Source organism: Podarcis tiliguerta (genome assembly GCF_965153285.1).
Source record: "Podarcis tiliguerta genome assembly, chromosome: 18".
NCBI classification, from domain to species: domain Eukaryota; kingdom Metazoa; phylum Chordata; class Lepidosauria; order Squamata; family Lacertidae; genus Podarcis; species Podarcis tiliguerta.
Window position 1 is genome coordinate 12,678,303 of NC_139551.1, and position 18,770 is coordinate 12,697,072.

Here is an 18,770-nt window from a genome sequence, read left to right on the forward strand (position 1 = left end):
TCCTCTGCCGCTGGTGCCTCTGCTTTCAGAGTCTCTACTGCCTTGGCCTCTGCCGCCTCAGCCAATGCTGTCTATGCCACTGCTGCTGACGCTGGTGCTTCCGTTGCACGAATCTGTACCACCTGAGCTTCTGCCGCTGCCACTGGAGACTCCGCCACCTGAGCCTCTTCCTCTGGATCTCTGCTGCTGCCGCTGGTGCCTCCGCCGCCGGAGCCTCAGCCGCTGGTTTTCCACAGCCTGAGCCTCTACCGCCTGGGCCTCTGCCACTGCCGCTGGTGCCTATGCCGCTAGAGCCTCTACCGCCTGGGCCTCTACCGGTGCAGCTGGTGCCTCCTCAGCCTGAGCCTCTACTGCCTGGGCCGTTGCCGCTGCCACTTCCGCCACTAGAGCCTCTACTACCTGGGCCAATGCCACTGCTGGTGGTGTCTCCGCAGACTAAGCCACTACCGCCTGGGCCTCTGGCGCTGGTACCTCCCCTTCCCGAGTCTCTACCGCCTGAGCCTATGCCGCCTCAGCCGATGCTGCCTGCACCACTGCTGCTGCCTCTGGTGCCTCCGTTGCCTGAATCCTTACCAACTGATCCTCTGCCACTGCCGCTGGTGCCTTTGCTGCCTGAGCCGCTTCCGTCTGCACCTCTGACGCTGCTGCTAGTGTGTCCGCCGCGAGAGCCTCTACCGCCTGGGCCTCTGCCGCTGGTGCCTACGTAGCCCAAGCCTCTACCGCCTAGGCCTCTGCCGTTGACCCTGGTGCCTCCGCTGCCTGAGCCTCTACCGCGTGGGCCCTTGCTGCTGCCACTGGTGCTTCCACCGCTAGAGCCCCTACTGCCTGGGCCTCTGGTGCCTCCGCCGCCAGAGCCTCTAGCGCCTGGGCCCTTTCCGCTGACCCTGGTGCCTCCGCAGCCTGAGCCTCTGCTGCCTGGGCCTCTACCGGTGCCGCTTGTGCCTCTGCAGCCTGAGCCTCTACCGCCTGGGCCTCTGCAACTGCCACTGGTGCCTCCGTCGCCAGAGCCTCTACCACCTGGGCCTCTGCCATGTTGTTTATTGAGTTCGACTTCTTACAATAAATCTCCTCGGACAGATTTATTGTTTTATGGCGCCCGGCATACTCCCTCTGTGCAGGCCTCTGTAGGTCGTAAAATCATCAGCAGAATTGCGCAGCGTCGCGTGTGATAAGGGAAGAACCCCGAGACGTCAGCTTCTGTTTCTTAAAGTTCTTTGTTGCTCCAAAAACACACATATACACAGATCAGAACCCATCTGAATGCAACTGCATTTTCTCTGCTCCCTTTCTCCCGGAGCTGAGCTTTCGGTTCCCACTCTGAACACACAAAGCGTTTTAGCACGTCACATCCTGGCTGGTAAGCCCTTCCCCTCAGCTCCAAGGCACAGCAGGTTAACCCTTCCCTGCTCTCAACACCCCCTCTTGCCTCGCGTCTGAGGGGAGAATCGACCCTTGGTCGTCCCAAACCTAGACCTTCGCAAAACTCTCCATGTCTCTGGAAGGAGAGTGACTTCGTGAACCCATCAGCTAGGTTCTTCGCAGAGGGACAATACTTCAGCGCTACTAATCCCTCCTGAACGCTTTGGCACACATTCTGAAAGCGAATGTCTAAGTGTTTCGTTCTGGCTTTGAACTGGCCAGACTCTGCCAAACGTAGGCATGGTTGATTGTCTTCGAAAACACGTATCGGTTGACAATCCACTCCACAGACTTCCTGCACTAAGCAAGCATAGAACTCTACTTCTCTGCACACCTCTGAAAGAGCACTGAACTCAGCCTCAGTGGATGAGAGCGCTATAAGACTCTGCTTCTTGGATCTCCATCCAACTACTGAGTTCCCAAACTTAACCACTAAGCCAGACACAGATTTGCGATCCTCAAGGTTAGCCCAATCTGAGTCCACATAGCAGGTTAGTTTGACTTCTCCCTGTGCTGGTAACCTAAGACAAAGGTCTTTGGTCTCCTGCAAATATCTCAGAACTCTCTTGATGCCATTCCAGGCTTGCACACTAGGGTTTGAAGCTTCCCTGCTGAGCAGATTGACAGCAAAAGCTATATCAGGTCTGCTCCACTGGGACAAGTACAACAAACTCCCTAGTGCTGACTGAAACACTTCAATCTTTTCGAATGCAGCTCGTTCTCCTTGCTGGCTGTCTTTCACAAAACTGGTCTCCATTGGACTTCTCACTCCTGTACAATCACTCATCCTCATTTTCTGAAGCAGCTGCTCAATTTTACCTCTCTGACTGAGCAAGAAACTTCCATCTTGTGCACGTTCAATATTGACACCAAGATAAGTTTTGACAGCACCAAGCTATTTAAGCTTGAACCGTTTACCCAGCTCTTTGGCAAACTTTTCTGCCTGTTCATCTGTTGCCGAGATAAATAAAAGGTTGTCAACCCACAGCTGTAGGGTCTCTTGGGTTGTACCTGAACCTCTCAAATAGACACAACTATCAGCAACACTTCTTCTGAAACCTAACTCTTCCAAGGCTTCATTCAGGCACATGTTCCAGTTTCTGGCAGATTGGCGCAAACCGTAGATGGATTTGTGCAACCTCCACACAACACCCTGCCTCAAGTTCTCAAACCCCGGAGGAGGGTTCATGTACAGCTCCTCCTGGAGATCTGAGTTTAGGTAGGCAACATCCACATCAAAGTGGTGTACCTTCCAGCCTCTCTGTGCTGCACAAGCTAAAAGCGTTCTCAGAGTCTCTGCTCGCGAAGTTGGCGAATACACCTCCGTGAAGTGTATTCCCTTCTTCTGAGAAAATCCACGAGTGTCAGGGGTTCAGGAGCAGAGGCACAGGAAAGGGAGGAAGTAGAGAGCGAGGGGGAGGAGTCCGAAGGAAATGTTAGCGATGACAGCGATCCGAGGTCTCCGAGTCTTTCCAGCGAATCGGAAGATTCACAGAAAGGGGCTCCCATGGTCAGGGCAAGGGGGGTGCCTAGGGGGACGCCCCAGGAAGAAGGGGCCAGAGGGGACGCAGAGAGCAGCAGTTGGAAATCAGGACCAGCGTCCACACCAGAGTGCAGTAGGGGGGAGGAGTCCCAGGCATCGGGATCAGGCAGCGCACTGCCAGCGGGAGGACATGAGTCAGGATTGGCCACGCCTCCATCGGGGAGCGAAGAAACGGTCGAGAGGAAGGTTGAAGGCTGGGCGCGCGCGCCAAGTTCAAATGTACAGGAGGGCAGCACAGTTGGCAGCCCGGATAGGGAGCCAGGTCCCAAAGCCCGCCGAAAAGAGCGGGAGGAGTCAGGGGGGTCAACGTCAGCGTCAGAAGAATCCAGGAAGGAAGGGACCCCGGGGGGTAGCAGGACCCAGAGGAGAAAGGAGAGACGGAAGAGGTGGAGTAAGGCTAGAATCTTAAACTGGTGTACAGGGGGCGAGATTCAGATGGAGCTTCGCCGATCTAACCCTAGACGTAGAGCTGGGACGCTGCGGATTGAAAATGGAAACTGTACTTCAATAAAGACTTTTGCACATTACTACCGGCTAACGTTGGTCCTCTGTGAGCTGGGACCTGGAGCCAGCTCTGACAGTAAGCTCCATCTCTAAAAATTTTGCACCAAAAACCTCGCAACGTGAGTGGACGCAGCGAGGGAAGAGGATTGGTGCTTCGCGAGCTCACAAAAGTCAAGCAAGATGACTACAGAACAGCAACTAGCAGACCTGCAAAATGCAGTGACACAACTCAACGCGGAGGTACTTGCGTCCAGGAAAAGGGAAGAAGAAGCGGCTGCCGCCTGCAGGGATCTCCAAGCCAGGTTGGAAGTGCCTGCTAAGCAGGGGCAACCGGGACCCAAATCAGAGGGGATTGGGCTGGGGAAAAGAGGAGGCAGCCTTGTATCTCATTTCGATGGAAATTTACAGCAGTACCCTAACTTCCGAGCAGACCTGCTGTTTGCGCTGGAACTGCTGGAGAAAGACTTTAGAGATGAGCAAGAGAAGGTGGGGTTTATCTGGTCCCATTTGCATGGGGAAGCCAAAGCGTGGCTGCGCAATCTGTGGAGAGATAAGGATCCGGCGCTCCAAAATGCGGATGCTTTCATTAAAGCGATGGATTCGTGTTTTTTATCAAATATAGACATTGATATCGCCAGAAAAGACATACATGGGCTCAAACAAGGTAGAGCCAGTGTAAGGCAGTACCATTCTCACTTTTTTGGATTAGTTCACGCGTTGGGATGGGAGAAGGATTCTGCTCCAGTCAGAGACCTTTTTTGGGAAGGCTTGAATGCAAATGTGAAAGATGAGATTGCAAGGGGGGAGAGACCAAAGAGCACTCAGCAGGTGGTCCAGCGGGCGCTGGAAATTGGGGTGCGTCTGGAAGAACGTCCATGGAACAGGGAAGAAGGACGTTGGGGACGTACGCCAGCGAGAGCACCTCCCCTCTTTCACAAGGATGCAGCGCGTGCGCAATCCACACCTCCGCAGGGAGGGGGAGAGGAACTGATGGAGATTGGAGGCGCCAGGGCTCAGTCAGCTACCAGAGCCCTAACACCGGGAGCAGTCAAAGCGAAGCCTCCTAGAGGGAACAGGAAGTGCTATATCTGCGACAGTGCTCAGCACATGGCGAAAGAGTGTCCCCAGAGCACACTGCAGCCTCTGCAACAGTAACAGACGCAACTCAGCAGAGAGAACCACAGCAGGGAAACGACAGAGTCTGGCTGGAGGAAGAGGCACTGGGGTCCAGCCAGACAAGTCAGTGAAGCAATCCCCAGAAATTTTGCAGCCCACAGACCCCCTCCCACCCAAACCAGTGGTGCAGCTCACAGCATCGCTCCAACTACCCAATGGACTCACTATGGAAGTGCCGATTACCATTGACTCTGGTAGTAACGCAGGCTTCATAGGACTGGATTTCATTCAACAGCACAACATAGCACTATTGCCAGCCACGCTGCCTCTGAAGGTTGTCACGGTGGATGGCAGGGAATTGCTGGGGGGGCAGGTGGTGCAGCAAACGCCTCCGATGGTGATGCAAATTGGGAATCACCGGGAAGTCATCAGCTTCAATGTCACCCAACTGTCGGACACGCCTGTAGTATTGGGCATGAGTTGGCTGCACAGGCACAGCCCAGCAGTGGCGTGGTACCAGCGCCAACTGATCTTCGGCTCCTCCTACTGTGCGGAACATTGCATTCTGCCTAGCCCGGAAGGGGAAGAGGATGACCTGCAGCTACAATTAGGCACGCTGCAAGCAGTGCCGCTCAAGTACGCAGAGTTTTTGGAGGTTTTCTGCGAGAAGGAAGCGGACAAGCTGCCTCCCCACAGGTCCTATGACTGCAAGATTGACCTCCTACCAGGGGCGACGCTGCCAACCGGGAAACTGTATTCCATGTCTGAAGTCGAGCTGCAGGAACTCAGGGAGTTCATAGACCTCAACTTGAAGCGCGGTTTCATTCAGGAGTCGAAGGCAGTGGGGGGCAGTCCTGTATTCTTTGTGAAGAAGAAGGACACGCCCCCAAAAAGGCTTGTGGTAGACTATAGAATTTTGAACTCAAAAACCAAGCCCACAGCCTTTCCCATGCCCAAGATAGACGACCTGCTCGCAACGGTGAGGAAAGGACGCGTTTTCACAAAGTTGGATCTGCGAGGGGCGTACAACCTGATTCGCATACGGGAGGGCGACGAGTGGAAGACTGCCATGTTCACGCCCCTGGGCACCTATGAATACAGAGTTATGCACTTTGGATTACAAAATGGCTCCCACTGTTTTCAAGCCTTCATGCATCACGTATTGGCGGGTCTCCTCTACAAGAAATGCGTCTGCTTCCTGGACGACATCCTGATATTTTCAGAATCAGAGGAGACCCACGAGGGAGACGTCAAGGAAGTTCTGCAGAGACTGAAGGAGCATAGGCTGTACGCCAAGCTGGAGAAGTGCCAGTTCGACATGAAGGAGGTAGATTTCCTGGGCTACAAGTTGTCGGACACGGGGCTCGCCATGGACAGTGCCAAGGTTCGCGCAGTGTTAGACTGGAAGAGCCCGCGCAATCGGAAGGAGGTCCAGCGGTTTGTCGGTTTCGCCAACTTTTACCGCAAGTTCATCAAGGGGTTCGCGATGCAGACGGCGGCCATTACCGACACGCTCAGCTCCAAGAAGAAGAAGTTCATCTGGACGGAGCAAGCGGAGCAGTCCTTTCAGAAACTCACGCATCTCTTCTCGTCCGAAGAGCAGCTACTGCATGTGAATCCCAGCAGACCGATGAGGGTTGAAACGGACGCCTCAGACAGAGCCGTGGGAGCAGTACTGTTGCAGCAAGACCCGCATGGGGACTGGAGACCGTGTGCCTTCTACTCCAGGAAGCTCAGCAAGTCAGAGCAGAACTACACCATCTGGGACAGGGAGTTGCTGGCCATTCATGCAGCATTCAAGGTGTGGCGGCACTTCCTCATCAGAGCCAAACACACGGTGCAGGTCCGCACGGACCATAAGAACCTGGAGTACTGGCGCACGGCAAGGTTCCTGAACCAGAGGCACATACGATGGGCGGAGTTCTTTGCGGATTTCGACTTCAGGATAGAGTACATCCCAGGCGACAACAACATCATGGCGGATGCACTGTCCAGAAAGCCGCCTCGAAGAGGCGGCACCAGCAGCGGCCAGGCACATTTTCGCACCTGTCAGGGGTTCAGGAGCAGAGGCACAGGAAAGGGAGGAAAGAGAGAGCGAGGGGGAGGAGTCCGAAGGAAATGTTAGAGATGACAGCGGTCCGAGGTCTCCGAGTCTTTCCAGCGAATCGGAAGATTCACAGAAAGGGGCTCCCATGGTCAGGGCAAGGGGGGTGCCTAGGGGGACACCCCAGGAAGAAGGAGCCAGGGGGGACTCAGAGAGCAGCAGTTGGAAATCAGGACCAGCGTGCACACCAGAGTGCAGCAGGGGGGAGGAGTCCCAGACATCGGGATCGGGCGGCGCACTGGCAGCGGGAGAACATGAGTCAGGATTGACCACGCCTCTGTCGGGGAGCGAGGAAACGGTCAAGAGGAAGTTTGAAGGCTGGGCGCGCGCGCCAAGTTCAAATGTACAGGAGGGCGGCACAGTAGGCAGCCCGGGTAGGGAGCCAGGTCCCAAAGCCCGCCGGAAAGAGCGGGAGGAGTCAGGGGGGTCATCGTCAGCCTCAGAAGAGTCCAGGAAGGAAGGGACCCAGGAGGGTAGCAGGACCCAGAGGAGAAAGGAGAGACGGAAGAGGTGGAGTAAGGTTAGAGTCTTAAACTGGTGTACAGGGGGCGGAGATTCAGATGGAGCTTCGCCGATCTAACCCCTAGACGTAGAGCTGGGGCGCTGCGGTTTGAAAATGGAAACTGTACTTCAATAAAGACTTTTGTACATTACTGCCGGCTAGCGTTGGTCCTCTTTGAGCTGGGACCTGGAGCCAGCTCTGACAGCACCGAAAGCGTGGGCGTGCGCTTCAGCAACCGTGGACCTGGATGCTGTACGTCGAGCGCTGCAGGAGGACCCCTTCGCACAAGCCAAGATGGAGGAGGTGCACAGAGGCACGGCGAAGGACGACGAGTTCTAGGTGCGCAACGGATTGCTCATACGCAGAGGGGCCCTCTACGTACCGGGAGACGACCTACGCGCGAAAGTACTGCAGCAGTTGCACGACGCACCCACCGCCGGGCACTTTGGCAAAGAGAAGACGGTAGAATTAGTGGCCAGAGATTTTTGGTGGCCCAAGATGCGGGGGGAAGTCGCGGATTACATCTCGAGGTGCGACACCTGCCAAAGGGCCAAGTCAGTGCACAAACCGCCGGCGGGACTGCTCGAACCGCTGCAGACACCGCTCGAACCGTGGGAGAGGGTGGCCCTGGACTTTGTCACGGATCTACCCAGCTCGAGGGGCAAGACGGCAGTGCTAGTGGTGGTGGACATGTTCACCAAAATGGCCCACTTCATTCCGTGCGCGAAGGTGGCCACGGCGGAACAGACCGCCAAACTGTTCATAGACCACGTGTTCAGGGTTCACGGTCTGCCACGGTCTATCCTGTCTGACCAGGGGCGACAGTTCATCTCGAACTTCTGGCAGAAGCTGATGGGTTTCCTGAACGTCAAGATCAACCTAGCGTCGGCAAGACACCCGCAGACCAACGGACAAGCGGAGCGAGTCAACGCCATCATGCAGCAGTACCTGAGATGCTACGCAAATCAGCAGCCGGCAACATGGGTGGACTACCTGCCGCTCGCTGAGTTCGCCTACAACAACACGAAGCACGTATCCACGGGGGTGACACCGTTCTTCGCCAACAACGGGAGGCATCCCAGAACCTTCCCGGGATTAGAGAGACTGGGGGAGGGGGAGCCACAGGCAGCGGAAGCCTTAGCGTCAGAGTTGCAGGAGGTTCACGAACAGCTTCGGAGGCAGTTAGAACTAGCAAAGCACGCATACAAACTGCAGGCTGACAAGCACAGAAGGGTTGGGGAAGACATACAGGTGGGAGACTGGGTTTGGTTAGCAGCCCAGGCAGTGCCGACCAGATCGTTAGCGAAGAAGAAGCTCGGACATAAGCAGCTGGGATCTTACCAAGTCGAGGCACAGATCAATCCAGTGGCCTTCCGGTTGACACTTCCGGAAGGATCCAGAATGCACCCAGTGTTCCATAGATCAGTGCTCACGCCCTACAAAGCACCTCACAGATTTCAGGAGCCGGGCACGGCACCAGACCCGCTCCGGGAGACGCCCACAAGGAGGGGGTCGCCAAGAGGGGAACCCATCAACCAGGTCACAGAGATTTTAGACTCGAGATGGGGGGAAGAGGGAGTAGAATATTTTCTCGCCAGAGAAGGTACCCCGGCCAGCGCCAACCGTTGGGTGCCGGACTATGCCTTGGACGAGCCTCTTCTCAAGGAAGAGTTTCATGCCATTTTCCCACACAGGCCCATGCCAGCCGCGTATTTTGATGACTGGCTTTTCACACCCACATTTTCAGCCAGCACGTTCCAGGGGTTCACCTCGGACGAAGAACCGGCACTAGAAACGCGTTCCCCGGAGGGATCGCCCTCGGGGTCTGCCTCGGAACGTTCTTATTGGTGGGACGATCGACCAGAGGAGCAGTGGCGCAGGAAGTGGCTGGGGGGTCCTTGGCAGGCAACGTCCCCAGAGGAGACCGGGGGAGAGACGGACATGGACGTGTTGGGGGAGGACCTTGGGTTCGAGCACGGCGGCAAAGAGATGGAAGCAGAGGAAATCGAGGTCGGCGAGAGCACGGAGGACGAGCCGGACTTATCCGGCTGGATGCACGCCAAGTGGGACGAACTGTATCCGGCATTCACCCCCACAAAGACGGAGCACCCAGCACCCACACCTGAAGGAGGGAAGGGGGGAAGGGGGGGCTTTGAGGGGGGGATGGATGTCAGGGGTTCAGGAGCAGAGGCACAGGAAAGGGAGGAAGTAGAGAGCGAGGGGGAGGAGTCCGAAGGAAATGTTAGCGATGACAGTGATCCGAGGTCTCCGAGTCTTTCCAGCGAATCGGAAGATTCACAGAAAGGGGCTCCCATGGTCAGGGCAAGGGGGGTGCCTAGGGGGACGCCCCAGGAAGAAGGGGCCAGAGGGGACGCAGAGAGCAGCAGTTGGAAATCAGGACCAGCGTCCACACCAGAGTGCAGTAGGGGGGAGGAGTCCCAGGCATCGGGATCAGGCAGCGCACTGCCAGCGGGAGGACATGAGTCAGGATTGGCCACGCCTCCATCGGGGAGCGAAGAAACGGTCGAGAGGAAGGTTGAAGGCTGGGCGCGCGCGCCAAGTTCAAATGTACAGGAGGGCGGCACAGTTGGCAGCCCGGATAGGGAGCCAGGTCCCAAAGCCCGCCGAAAAGAGCGGGAGGAGTCAGGGGGGTCAACGTCAGCGTCAGAAGAATCCAGGAAGGAAGGGACCCCGGGGGGTAGCAGGACCCAGAGGAGAAAGGAGAGACGGAAGAGGTGGAGTAAGGCTAGAATCTTAAACTGGTGTACAGGGGGCGGAGATTCAGATGGAGCTTCGCCGATCTAACCCTAGACATAGAGCTGGGACGCTGCGGATTGAAAATGGAAACTGTACTTCAATAAAGACTTTTGCACATTACTACCGGCTAACGTTGGTCCTCTGTGAGCTGGGACCTGGAGCCAGCTCTGACAACGAGCAACTAATCTGGCTTTATACTGTGGTTGTCCAGTGTCCGTGGGTTTCAAACGGTAAACCCACCTGCAACCTACAGCCTGTTTGCCTGGTGGCAACTCTGTGAGTGAAAACACACCTAGATCTTTCATGGACTTCATCTCTTTGTCCATTGCCTTGTGCCACTCAACTGCTTCTTCCTCAGGTAAACTCTGAATATCCTCAAAGGAATCAGGTTCACATCTGGCTGAACCTACCCAGATACCTGAAGCCTCATACCGATCAGGAGGTCTCCTTGTCCTCGCTGATCTCCTCAATGTGAATCTTGGTGACTCTGCTGCTTCTTCCTTAACCTCAGCATCTTCCCCCACTGACCTGCTGCGCCTCTTGGGCCTCACAGCTGGCTCAACAGGTGAAGAAGGCTCACTCTTTTGCTCAAGCTTGACACTTGCCTGAGGAGGTGTTCTAGGTTCCCCCCTCTGAGGGATCCTGAGCTGTCCCTGCCTTGGACTCTGTTGCTCTGGACCTTGGTCCCCAGCAACCACTTCCTCTTCCTCCTCAACGTCTGAGTCATAGAACTGTTGTGAAATCACGTCTGGATTAGCGTGCAGACGTTCCCAACCAGCTTGTTCACAGAACTCAGCACTATTACTCACAACCAACCTTGACTGGTCACCACTTGGGTACACAAACCGCCAGGCCTTTGAGCCAGGCTCATACCCTACAAAGATCATCCTCTTTGCCCTTGGCTTGCCTTTCTTGCGTAGAGCCTTTGGGATGAGCACCCAGGCCTCACAACCAAACACACGTAGGTAGTGAACCTTTGGCTTCTTCCCATGCAGTAAGAAATACGGTGTATTTCCCACACTAGAGTTGTACACTCTGTTCTGTATATGCACCACATATTTCCAAGCTTCAGACCAAAACTTTTGGGGTAGCCCTGCGTCCCACAGGATCACAGACACTGCTTCTTGCACCGTCCTGTTCTTTCTCTCTGCCACGCCACTCTGTTGTGGAGAGTAAGGAGCGGTCAACCTGTGGCTAATCCCCTTCTCCCTAAAGAAATCCTGCAAAGCAGAACCAGTGAATTCTGAACCTGATCACTTTAGCCGCCTCCGCTTTAGTTCTCAAAGCAAAGGTCCAAGAGGATCGTGAAAAATCATCAATCAAAAGCAGAGAGAACTTTGACTTTCCCAATGATTCAACCGACATGGGGCCACACAAATCTGCATGAACCAATTCAAAGGGTTGTGTGGTCTGTCGCTCTGACTTTGGATAGGAGCATGTCACAACTTTGGCCTGTTTACATGCATTGCAATCTAAAAACCTCCCACAACTTCGAAATTTGCACCTGACAGCACCCTTCAGTTACTGTTGGTGCTTTCTTAAGATGGTTCCGCCGCTTCCATCGCCAGTGCCTCTTTTGCCTCGGCCGCTGCCGCTGGTGCCTCCGCAGCCCGAGCCTCTACCGCCTGGGCCCTTGCTGCTGCCGCTTCCACCGCCAGACCACCTGCCACCTGGGCCTCTGCCGCTGCTGCTGGTGCTTCCGCCGTCAAAGCATCTACCGACTGGGCCTCTGCCACTGCCGCATCCCGAGCCTCTACCGCCTAGTCCCTTGCCGCTGCCGCTGCCGCAGCCGCTGGTGCTTCTGCCGCCAGAGCATCTACTGCCTGGGCCTCTGCCGCTGCCGCCTCCGCAGCCAGAGCCTCTACGGCCTCGGCCTCAGCCGCTGCTGCTGGTTCCTCCGCAGCCTGAGCCTCTACTGCCTGGACCTCTGTCGTTGGTGCTCCCACAGCCCGAGCATCTACCGCCTGGGCCTCTGCCACATGAGCCTCTGCCACTGCCACTGATAACTCCTCACCCTGAGCCTCTACTGCCTGGGCCTCTGCCAGTGCCGCTGGTGTGTCCACAGCCTGAGCCTCTACCGCCTGGGCCTCTGCCACTGCCGCTGGTGCCTCCACCGTCAGAGCCTCTACCGCCTGGTCCTCTGGCGCTGGTGCCTCCACTTCGAGAGTCTCTACCGCCTGGGCTTCTACTGCCTCAGCCAATGCGGCCTGCGCCACTGCAGCTGCCTCTGGTGCCTCCGTTGTCCGAATCTGTACCACCTGAGCCTCTGCCGCTGGTGCCTCCGCCACCTGAGCCTCTTCTGTCTGGACCTCTGCCGCTGCCACTGGTGCCTCCGCCGCCTGAGCCGCTTCCGTCTGGACCTCTGCCATGCCGCTGGTGCGTCCACTGCAAGAGCCTCTACTGCCTAGGCCTCTGCCGGTGCCCCTTGTACCTCTGCAGCCTGAGCCTCTACAGCCTGGGCCCTTGCCACTGCCGCTGGTGCTTCCACTGCTAGAGCCTCTACTGCCTGGGCCTCTGGTGCCTCCGCCGCCAGAGCCTCTAGCGCCTGTGCCCTTTCTGCTGCCAGTGGTGCCTCCGCAGCCCGAGCCTCTACAGCCTGGAACTCTCCCAGTGCCGCTGGTGCCTCCTCAGCCTGAGCCTCTGCTGCCTGGGCCTCTGCCCCTGCCACTGGTGCCCCTGCAGCCCGAGCCTCTACCGCCTGGGCCCTTGCCGCTGCCGCTTCTGCCGCCAGACCATCTGCCGCCTGGGCCTCTGCCGCTGCTGCTGGTGCTTCCGCCGTCAAAGCATCTACCGCCTGGGCCTCTGCCGCTGCCGCATCCCGAGCCTCTACCGCCTAGTCCCTTGCCGCTGCCAGAGCATCTACTGCCTGGGCCTCTGCCGCTGCCGCCTCTGCAGCCAGAGCCTCTACCGCCTGGGCCTCTGCCACATGGGCCTCTGCCACTGCCGCTGGTAACTCCTCACCCTGAGCCTCTACTACCTGGGCCTCTGCCAGTGCCGCTGCTGTGTCCACAGCCTGAGCCTCTACCGCCTGGGCCTCTGCCACTGTGCTGTTGCCTCCACCGTCAGAGCCTCTACCACCTGGTCCTCTGGCGCTGGTGCCTCCACTTCGAGAGTCTCTACCGCCTGGGCCTCTACTGCCGCAGCCAATGCGGCCCTCCCACTGCAGCTGCCTCTGGTGCCTCCGTTGCCCGAATCTGTACCACCTGAGCCTCTGCCGCTGCCGCTGGTGCCTCCGCCGCCTGAGCCGCTTCCGTCTGGACCTCTGCCATGCCCCTGGTACTTCCGCAGCCTGAGCCTCTACAGCCTGGGGCCTTGCTGCTGCCGCTGGTGCTTCCACCGCTAGAGCCTCTACTGCCTGGGCCTCTGGTGCCTCCGCCGCCAGAGCCTCTAGCGCCTGGGCCCTTTCTGCTGCCAGTGGTGCCTCCGCAGCCCGAGCCTCTACTGCCTGGAACTCTACCGGTGCCGCTGGTGCCTCCTCAGCCTGAGCCTCTACCGCCTGGGCCTCTGCCCCTGCCACTGGTGCCTCCGCTGCCAGAGCCTCTACCGCCTGGACCCTTGCCGCTACCGCTGGTACTTCCGCATCTAGAGCTTCTACTGCCTGGGCCTCTGCCGTTGGTGCTTCCACAGCCCGAGCCTCTAATGCCTGGGTCTCTGCCACATGGGCCTCTGCCACTGCCGCAGGTAACTCCTCACCCTGAGCCTCTACTGCCTGGGCCTTTCCTGCTGCCGATGTTGCCTCCAACGCCAGAGCCTCTGCCACCTTGGTTTCTGTAGCTGCTGGTGGTGCCTCCGCCCCCTGAGCTTCTTCCGCCTGGGCCCTTGCCACTGCCGCTGTTTTTTTTTTTTTTTTTGTTCTTCTTTTAGAAGAAGAGTTGGAATTTGATATCCCGCTTTATCACTACCCGAAGGAGTCTCAAAGTGGCTAACAATCTCCTTTCCCTTCCTCCCCCACAACAAACACTCTGTGAGGTGAGTGAGGCTGAGAGACTTCCGAGAAGTGTGACTGGCCCAAAGTCACCCAGCAGCTGCATGTGGAGGAGCGGGGAATCGAACCAAGTTCACCAGATTACGAGTCCACTGCTCTTAACCACTACACCACACTGGCTCTCCTTGCCACTGCCGCTGTTGGCTCTGCCGCCAGAGCCTCTACCACCTGGGTCTCTGTAGTTGATGCTGGTGCCTCCGCCATCAGAGCCTCTTGCGGCGGGTCCTCTGCCGCTGGTGCCTCTGCTTCCAGAGTCCTGTACCACCTGAGCTTCTGCCGCTGCCGCATGGTGCCTCCTCCGCCTGAGCCTCTTTCATCTGGACCTCTGCCGCTGCCGCTGGTTCTTCCACCGCCTGAGCCTATACCGCCTGGGCCGTTGCCGCTGCTGCTTCTGCCGCTAGAGCCTCTACTACCTGGGCCACTGCCGCTGCTGCTGTGGTGACCGCAGACTGAGCCTCTATCGCCTGGGCCTCTGGCGCTGGTGCCTCCCCTTCCCGAGTCTCTACCGCCTGGGCCTAGCCGCCTCAGCCAATGCCGCCTGCACCATTGCTGCTGCCGCTGGTGCCTCCGTTTCCCGAATCTGTACCACCTGAGCTTTTGCTACTGGTGCCTCCGCCCCCTGAGCTTCTTCCGCCTGGGCTCTGCTGCTGGTGCCTTCGCCACCAGAGCCTCTACTGCCTGAGCCTTTGCTGCTGCCGCTGTTGCCTCCGCTGCCAGAGCCTCTGCCACCTTGGTCGCTGTAGCTACTGCTGGTACCTCCGCCGTCAAAGCCTCTACCGCATGCTCCTCTGCAGCTGCCGCTGGTGCTTCCACTGCCTGAGCCTCTACCGCCTTGGCCTCTGCCACTGGTGCCTATGCCGCCAGAGCCTCTACCGCCTGGGCTTCTGCCACTGCCTCCGCAGCCAGAGCCTCTACCGCCTGGGCCTGCATGTGGAGGAGCAGGGAATCGAACCAAGTTCACCAGATTACGAGTCCACTGCTGTTTGCATGGCAAGTCCCCTCCCCCATGTGAAATGAAGACACTGGACACGTTATTTAAGGTCAATGGGCATAAAAAGGCCACAACTTTATTGATTACAGAATTGAAAAGTATTGGCCTTAGCCATTGGCTCCTATCGACTACCCGGCATGGAGACCGGGAAGGGTTATCCACAAGTCGTGGGAGTCCTGTTGAAGTACGCCAACTAGGATCCCACGCGTGTCACCGCTCTGGGGCGTGCCGGAGGCCCTTACCTCCCTAGGTTTTGGACAAGGCAACACCCCCCGGAGTCCTCTACCAGACTACCCTTATCCTTGGGGGAAGGTGATGGCGCTTCCTTCCCCCCCATTCATTTGCATAACAATTAACCCCTGCCAATGCCTAACCGCCAATACCGCGGAAGTTGTGACGTTTGCTATGAGGTAGGCGAAAAAACCAAAAGGCTGGAAGTGCGCCAAATTGGAAAAATTCCTACCAGGCCCCTTGCGGCGACCAACCGGAGTCCATAGCAAGGTCATGGCTAGCTAAGCCTAAGGGTGGGTGGGATGGGAAAATCGCTCAGCTGGAAAGGGGAAAGAGGGCGGTCCCCGGACGTGCCTGGCCTTAAGTAGGCTAGGCCACGCCTCCCCTGCCCGCTGATTGGCGGGCTGGGTCGAAGGCACATCCGGGGATTCCCTGAATCTCGCGGGGGCAAAAGGCCAGCCCCCGCGTGTGTGGGAGGGGTTAACCCGCAACTCCCTCTCCTCCCAAGCTCGGAAATGGCTTTGCGTGGCAAGTCCCCTCCCCCATGTGAAATGAAGACACTGGACACGTTATTTAAGGTTAATGGGCATAAAAAGGCCACAACTTTATTGATTACAGAATTGAAAGGTATTGGCCTTAGGCATTGGCTCCTATCGACTACCCGGCATGGAGACCGGGAAGGGTTATCCACAAGTCGTGGGAGTCCTGTTGAAGTACGCCAACTAGGATCCCACATGTGTCACCGCTCTGGGGCGTGCCGGAGGCCCTTACCTCCCTAGGTTTCGGACAAGGCAACGCCCCCCGGAGTCCTCTACCGGACTACCCTTATCCTTGGGGGAAGGTGATGGCGCTTCCTTCCCCCCCATTCATTTGCATAACAATTAACCCCTGCCAATGCCTAACCGCCACTCGAGCAAAGCTCGCCGCCAATACCTTCAAACCTGTAACCAACTCCTAATCCCTGCTATGATGTCCCCCAACCAAATATCGTTTCCAGCATCTGACAGATGCACGCCATCCCATCTGTAGAGGGCCTCGTTGCTGTCCTGGATGCCTGGGTGACCTATGACACACCCACCCAGAGCCGCCACTCTACATTCCACAGCCCGCTGCAAGACCTTTCTTGCTTTATTGATTCCAACCGGGCTCACACAATCCCTCCATGTCCTCCTCTCAAGCAACGAGGACCACAAGATAGTAATGTTTGGGTAAACCGACATCAGATCAGCAAAATCATCAAAAATGTTCCATCTCAAGTCAATAGCTTTGCGGTATGCTAGGTCGTTTTCCCCCAACTGGATAACCAGGGCATCAGGTGGGCCCTCAGAGGCCGCTCTCACCATAACGGCTGGCTTGAATTCGCTTCAGCGCATCCCTCTTCGCGCTATCCACACCAGCTCCACATTTGCAGGCAAATTCAAGTTTTGCCCCAACCCGGTACTCATGGCACGATTCTTGGCCCAATGCACAATGCTGTGGCCCACCAACCAAATGCGCACCCTCTTGCATTCTGAAAAGCAAATAGACAGAAAAACCAAGGTCAGGAGAACAACCGCTAGTCATAGGTTCTTTCTCACATAAGCTTTGTATGCATTAGATTTCCACCGCCCTAAGTCCTTTATCCTCTCTGTGGAGAGTCCAAGGTGCACTGCAGTGGTAGCTGCCCCGATCCGAAAGGAGTGAGCCGCAAATTCATCCGCGGGCAGTCCACATGCTGCCAACGCCATGCGCATCACTCGCGTAAACTGGTGTCTGGCCAAGAGCGATCCATCCGCGTGAATAAAAAAGGGGCCGGGGCTATTGGGTCTTAAGTAGAGGAAACGCCTCGCATCCCTAACCGGACAGGGACCACTAGCTTGTGCAGCTGGTAACCGAAGGAGGGCCCCCCGACCCTGTTGGTCCGTCTTAGAGCTCCGTACTTGAACGATCAGGTCAGTCCCTGATAGGGTCAGATCACTTAAGAGGATGCCCCTCTGGCAGTGGGCAACCCCTCCCTCGCAGACTACCTCCCCTATGCGCAGGGCACCAAAGAAGGCTATGGAATAAGCGGCAGAGAATAGGCGAGCTTCATATTTTGACCAGCATATTTCTCGTAATTTTTTGTGAATCTGGGTCAGGATATCATAAGTTATGGGCCTCCTCTTGTCAGAGCTGGGGGGCTGCAGCCGGCGCCAACCTTCTAAAGTCTTACGCACAATAAATTCAGCGCACGGGTCGGTGGCAAAAAAGGCTTTACAAAAATATGAAATCCCCGCGGACTGAATATTGAGAGTCTTTGGTGCCCTGCCCAGCTCCTTCAGGTGGGCTAAGTAGCGGAGGACCTCCCTCGTTGAGGGAATGGAATTCTGCCTTTTGCTGGGTATTCTGCTGCGGAACTTTAAGAAGTCAGCCCAAGCCTTCTTCTATGATCTCATTGTGGAAGGGGCAAGTGCACCAAATACTCCCTTCATCACTTCTTGCTCCCAAGACTCCAGAGATGCTCCGGGAAAGGCATTGATGATTGTTCCGCATCCGGCGCTAATGAGCGGAAGCGCTCCATCTGAAAACAAGATAGAGCATCCGCGATGTCGTTATTAATGCCAGGTACGAATTTGGCTGAAAAATATATATTCTGTTCCAGACACAGAAGGACGAAGGACCGTAACAAGTTCCCCACCCTGGTGGAGCACGTGGACTGTCTAGAAAGAACCGCTACTACTGCCTGGTTATCTGTGTTGAAACAAACCCTATGGTTGCGGAACTGCTCTGCCCAAAGATGTACTGCCACTACAATAGGGGAAAATTCCAAGAATGTAAGGTCTCGAGTAATGGGCTGGCCCTGCCAGTCTGCAGGCCACTTTTGGGCACACCACTGGCCCCTGAAATAAACTCCAAAACCCAAAGAACCTGCTGCATCTGACTGGACTTGGAAGTCAGCATTGAGTGCCATGGAATCTTGCCATAAGGATATATCATTGTACCTGTCGAGGAATTGTAGTCAGACTCCCAGATCCGCCTTAACTTCTTTGGAGAGGCGCACCCTATGCTGTGGTGCCCTGAGGCCTGCTGACAATCTGGCCAGACGGCCACAAAAGGGCCAACCAGGCGCCACTACCCTACAAGCGAAATTTAGGTGACCTAGCAGGGATTGAATTTGCCTTAGGGCAACCTTCTTTAGGGGCAATAGCTGCTGTATTAGTGCCTTAAGGGCGAATAGTTTTTCCTCGGGTAACCTAGACGTTTGGGCCACGGTGTCTAACTCTATGCCCAGATAGACCATAAAAGTGGCTGGACCCTCCGTTTTCTCGGCGGCCAGTGGCACCCCCAGCTCCCGGGCCAGGGCCGTGAAGGCCTCCAAAAGGGCGGAGCATCGTTGCCTATTATCTGCCACCAAAATAAAGTCGTCTAGGTAATGCGACACGCCCACCGACCCTGTCCTGAATCGTAGGGCACAATCGAGAAACGTACTTGTCAGAGCTGGCTCCTGGTCCCAGCTCACAGAGGACCAACGCTAGCCGGTATTAATGTACAAAAGTCTTTATTGAAGTACAGTTTCCATTTCCAAGCCGCAGCGCCCCAGCTCTACGTCTAGGGTTTAGACCGGCGAAGCTCCATCTGAATCTCCGCCCCCTGTACACC

General features: G+C 56.6%; 1 long non-coding RNA gene across 1 annotated transcript; it reads right to left on the reverse strand.

The window, feature by feature from the left end:
* Positions 1–15,721: 15,721 nt before the first annotated feature.
* Positions 15,722–17,543, reverse strand: LOC310668246. The gene is made up of 2 exons (XR_014506669.1): positions 17,044–17,543; positions 15,722–16,662 (listed from the first exon to the last, which is right to left on the reverse strand). It is a non-coding gene; the product is annotated as an uncharacterized lncRNA (long non-coding RNA).
* Positions 17,544–18,770: the final 1,227 nt, after the last annotated feature.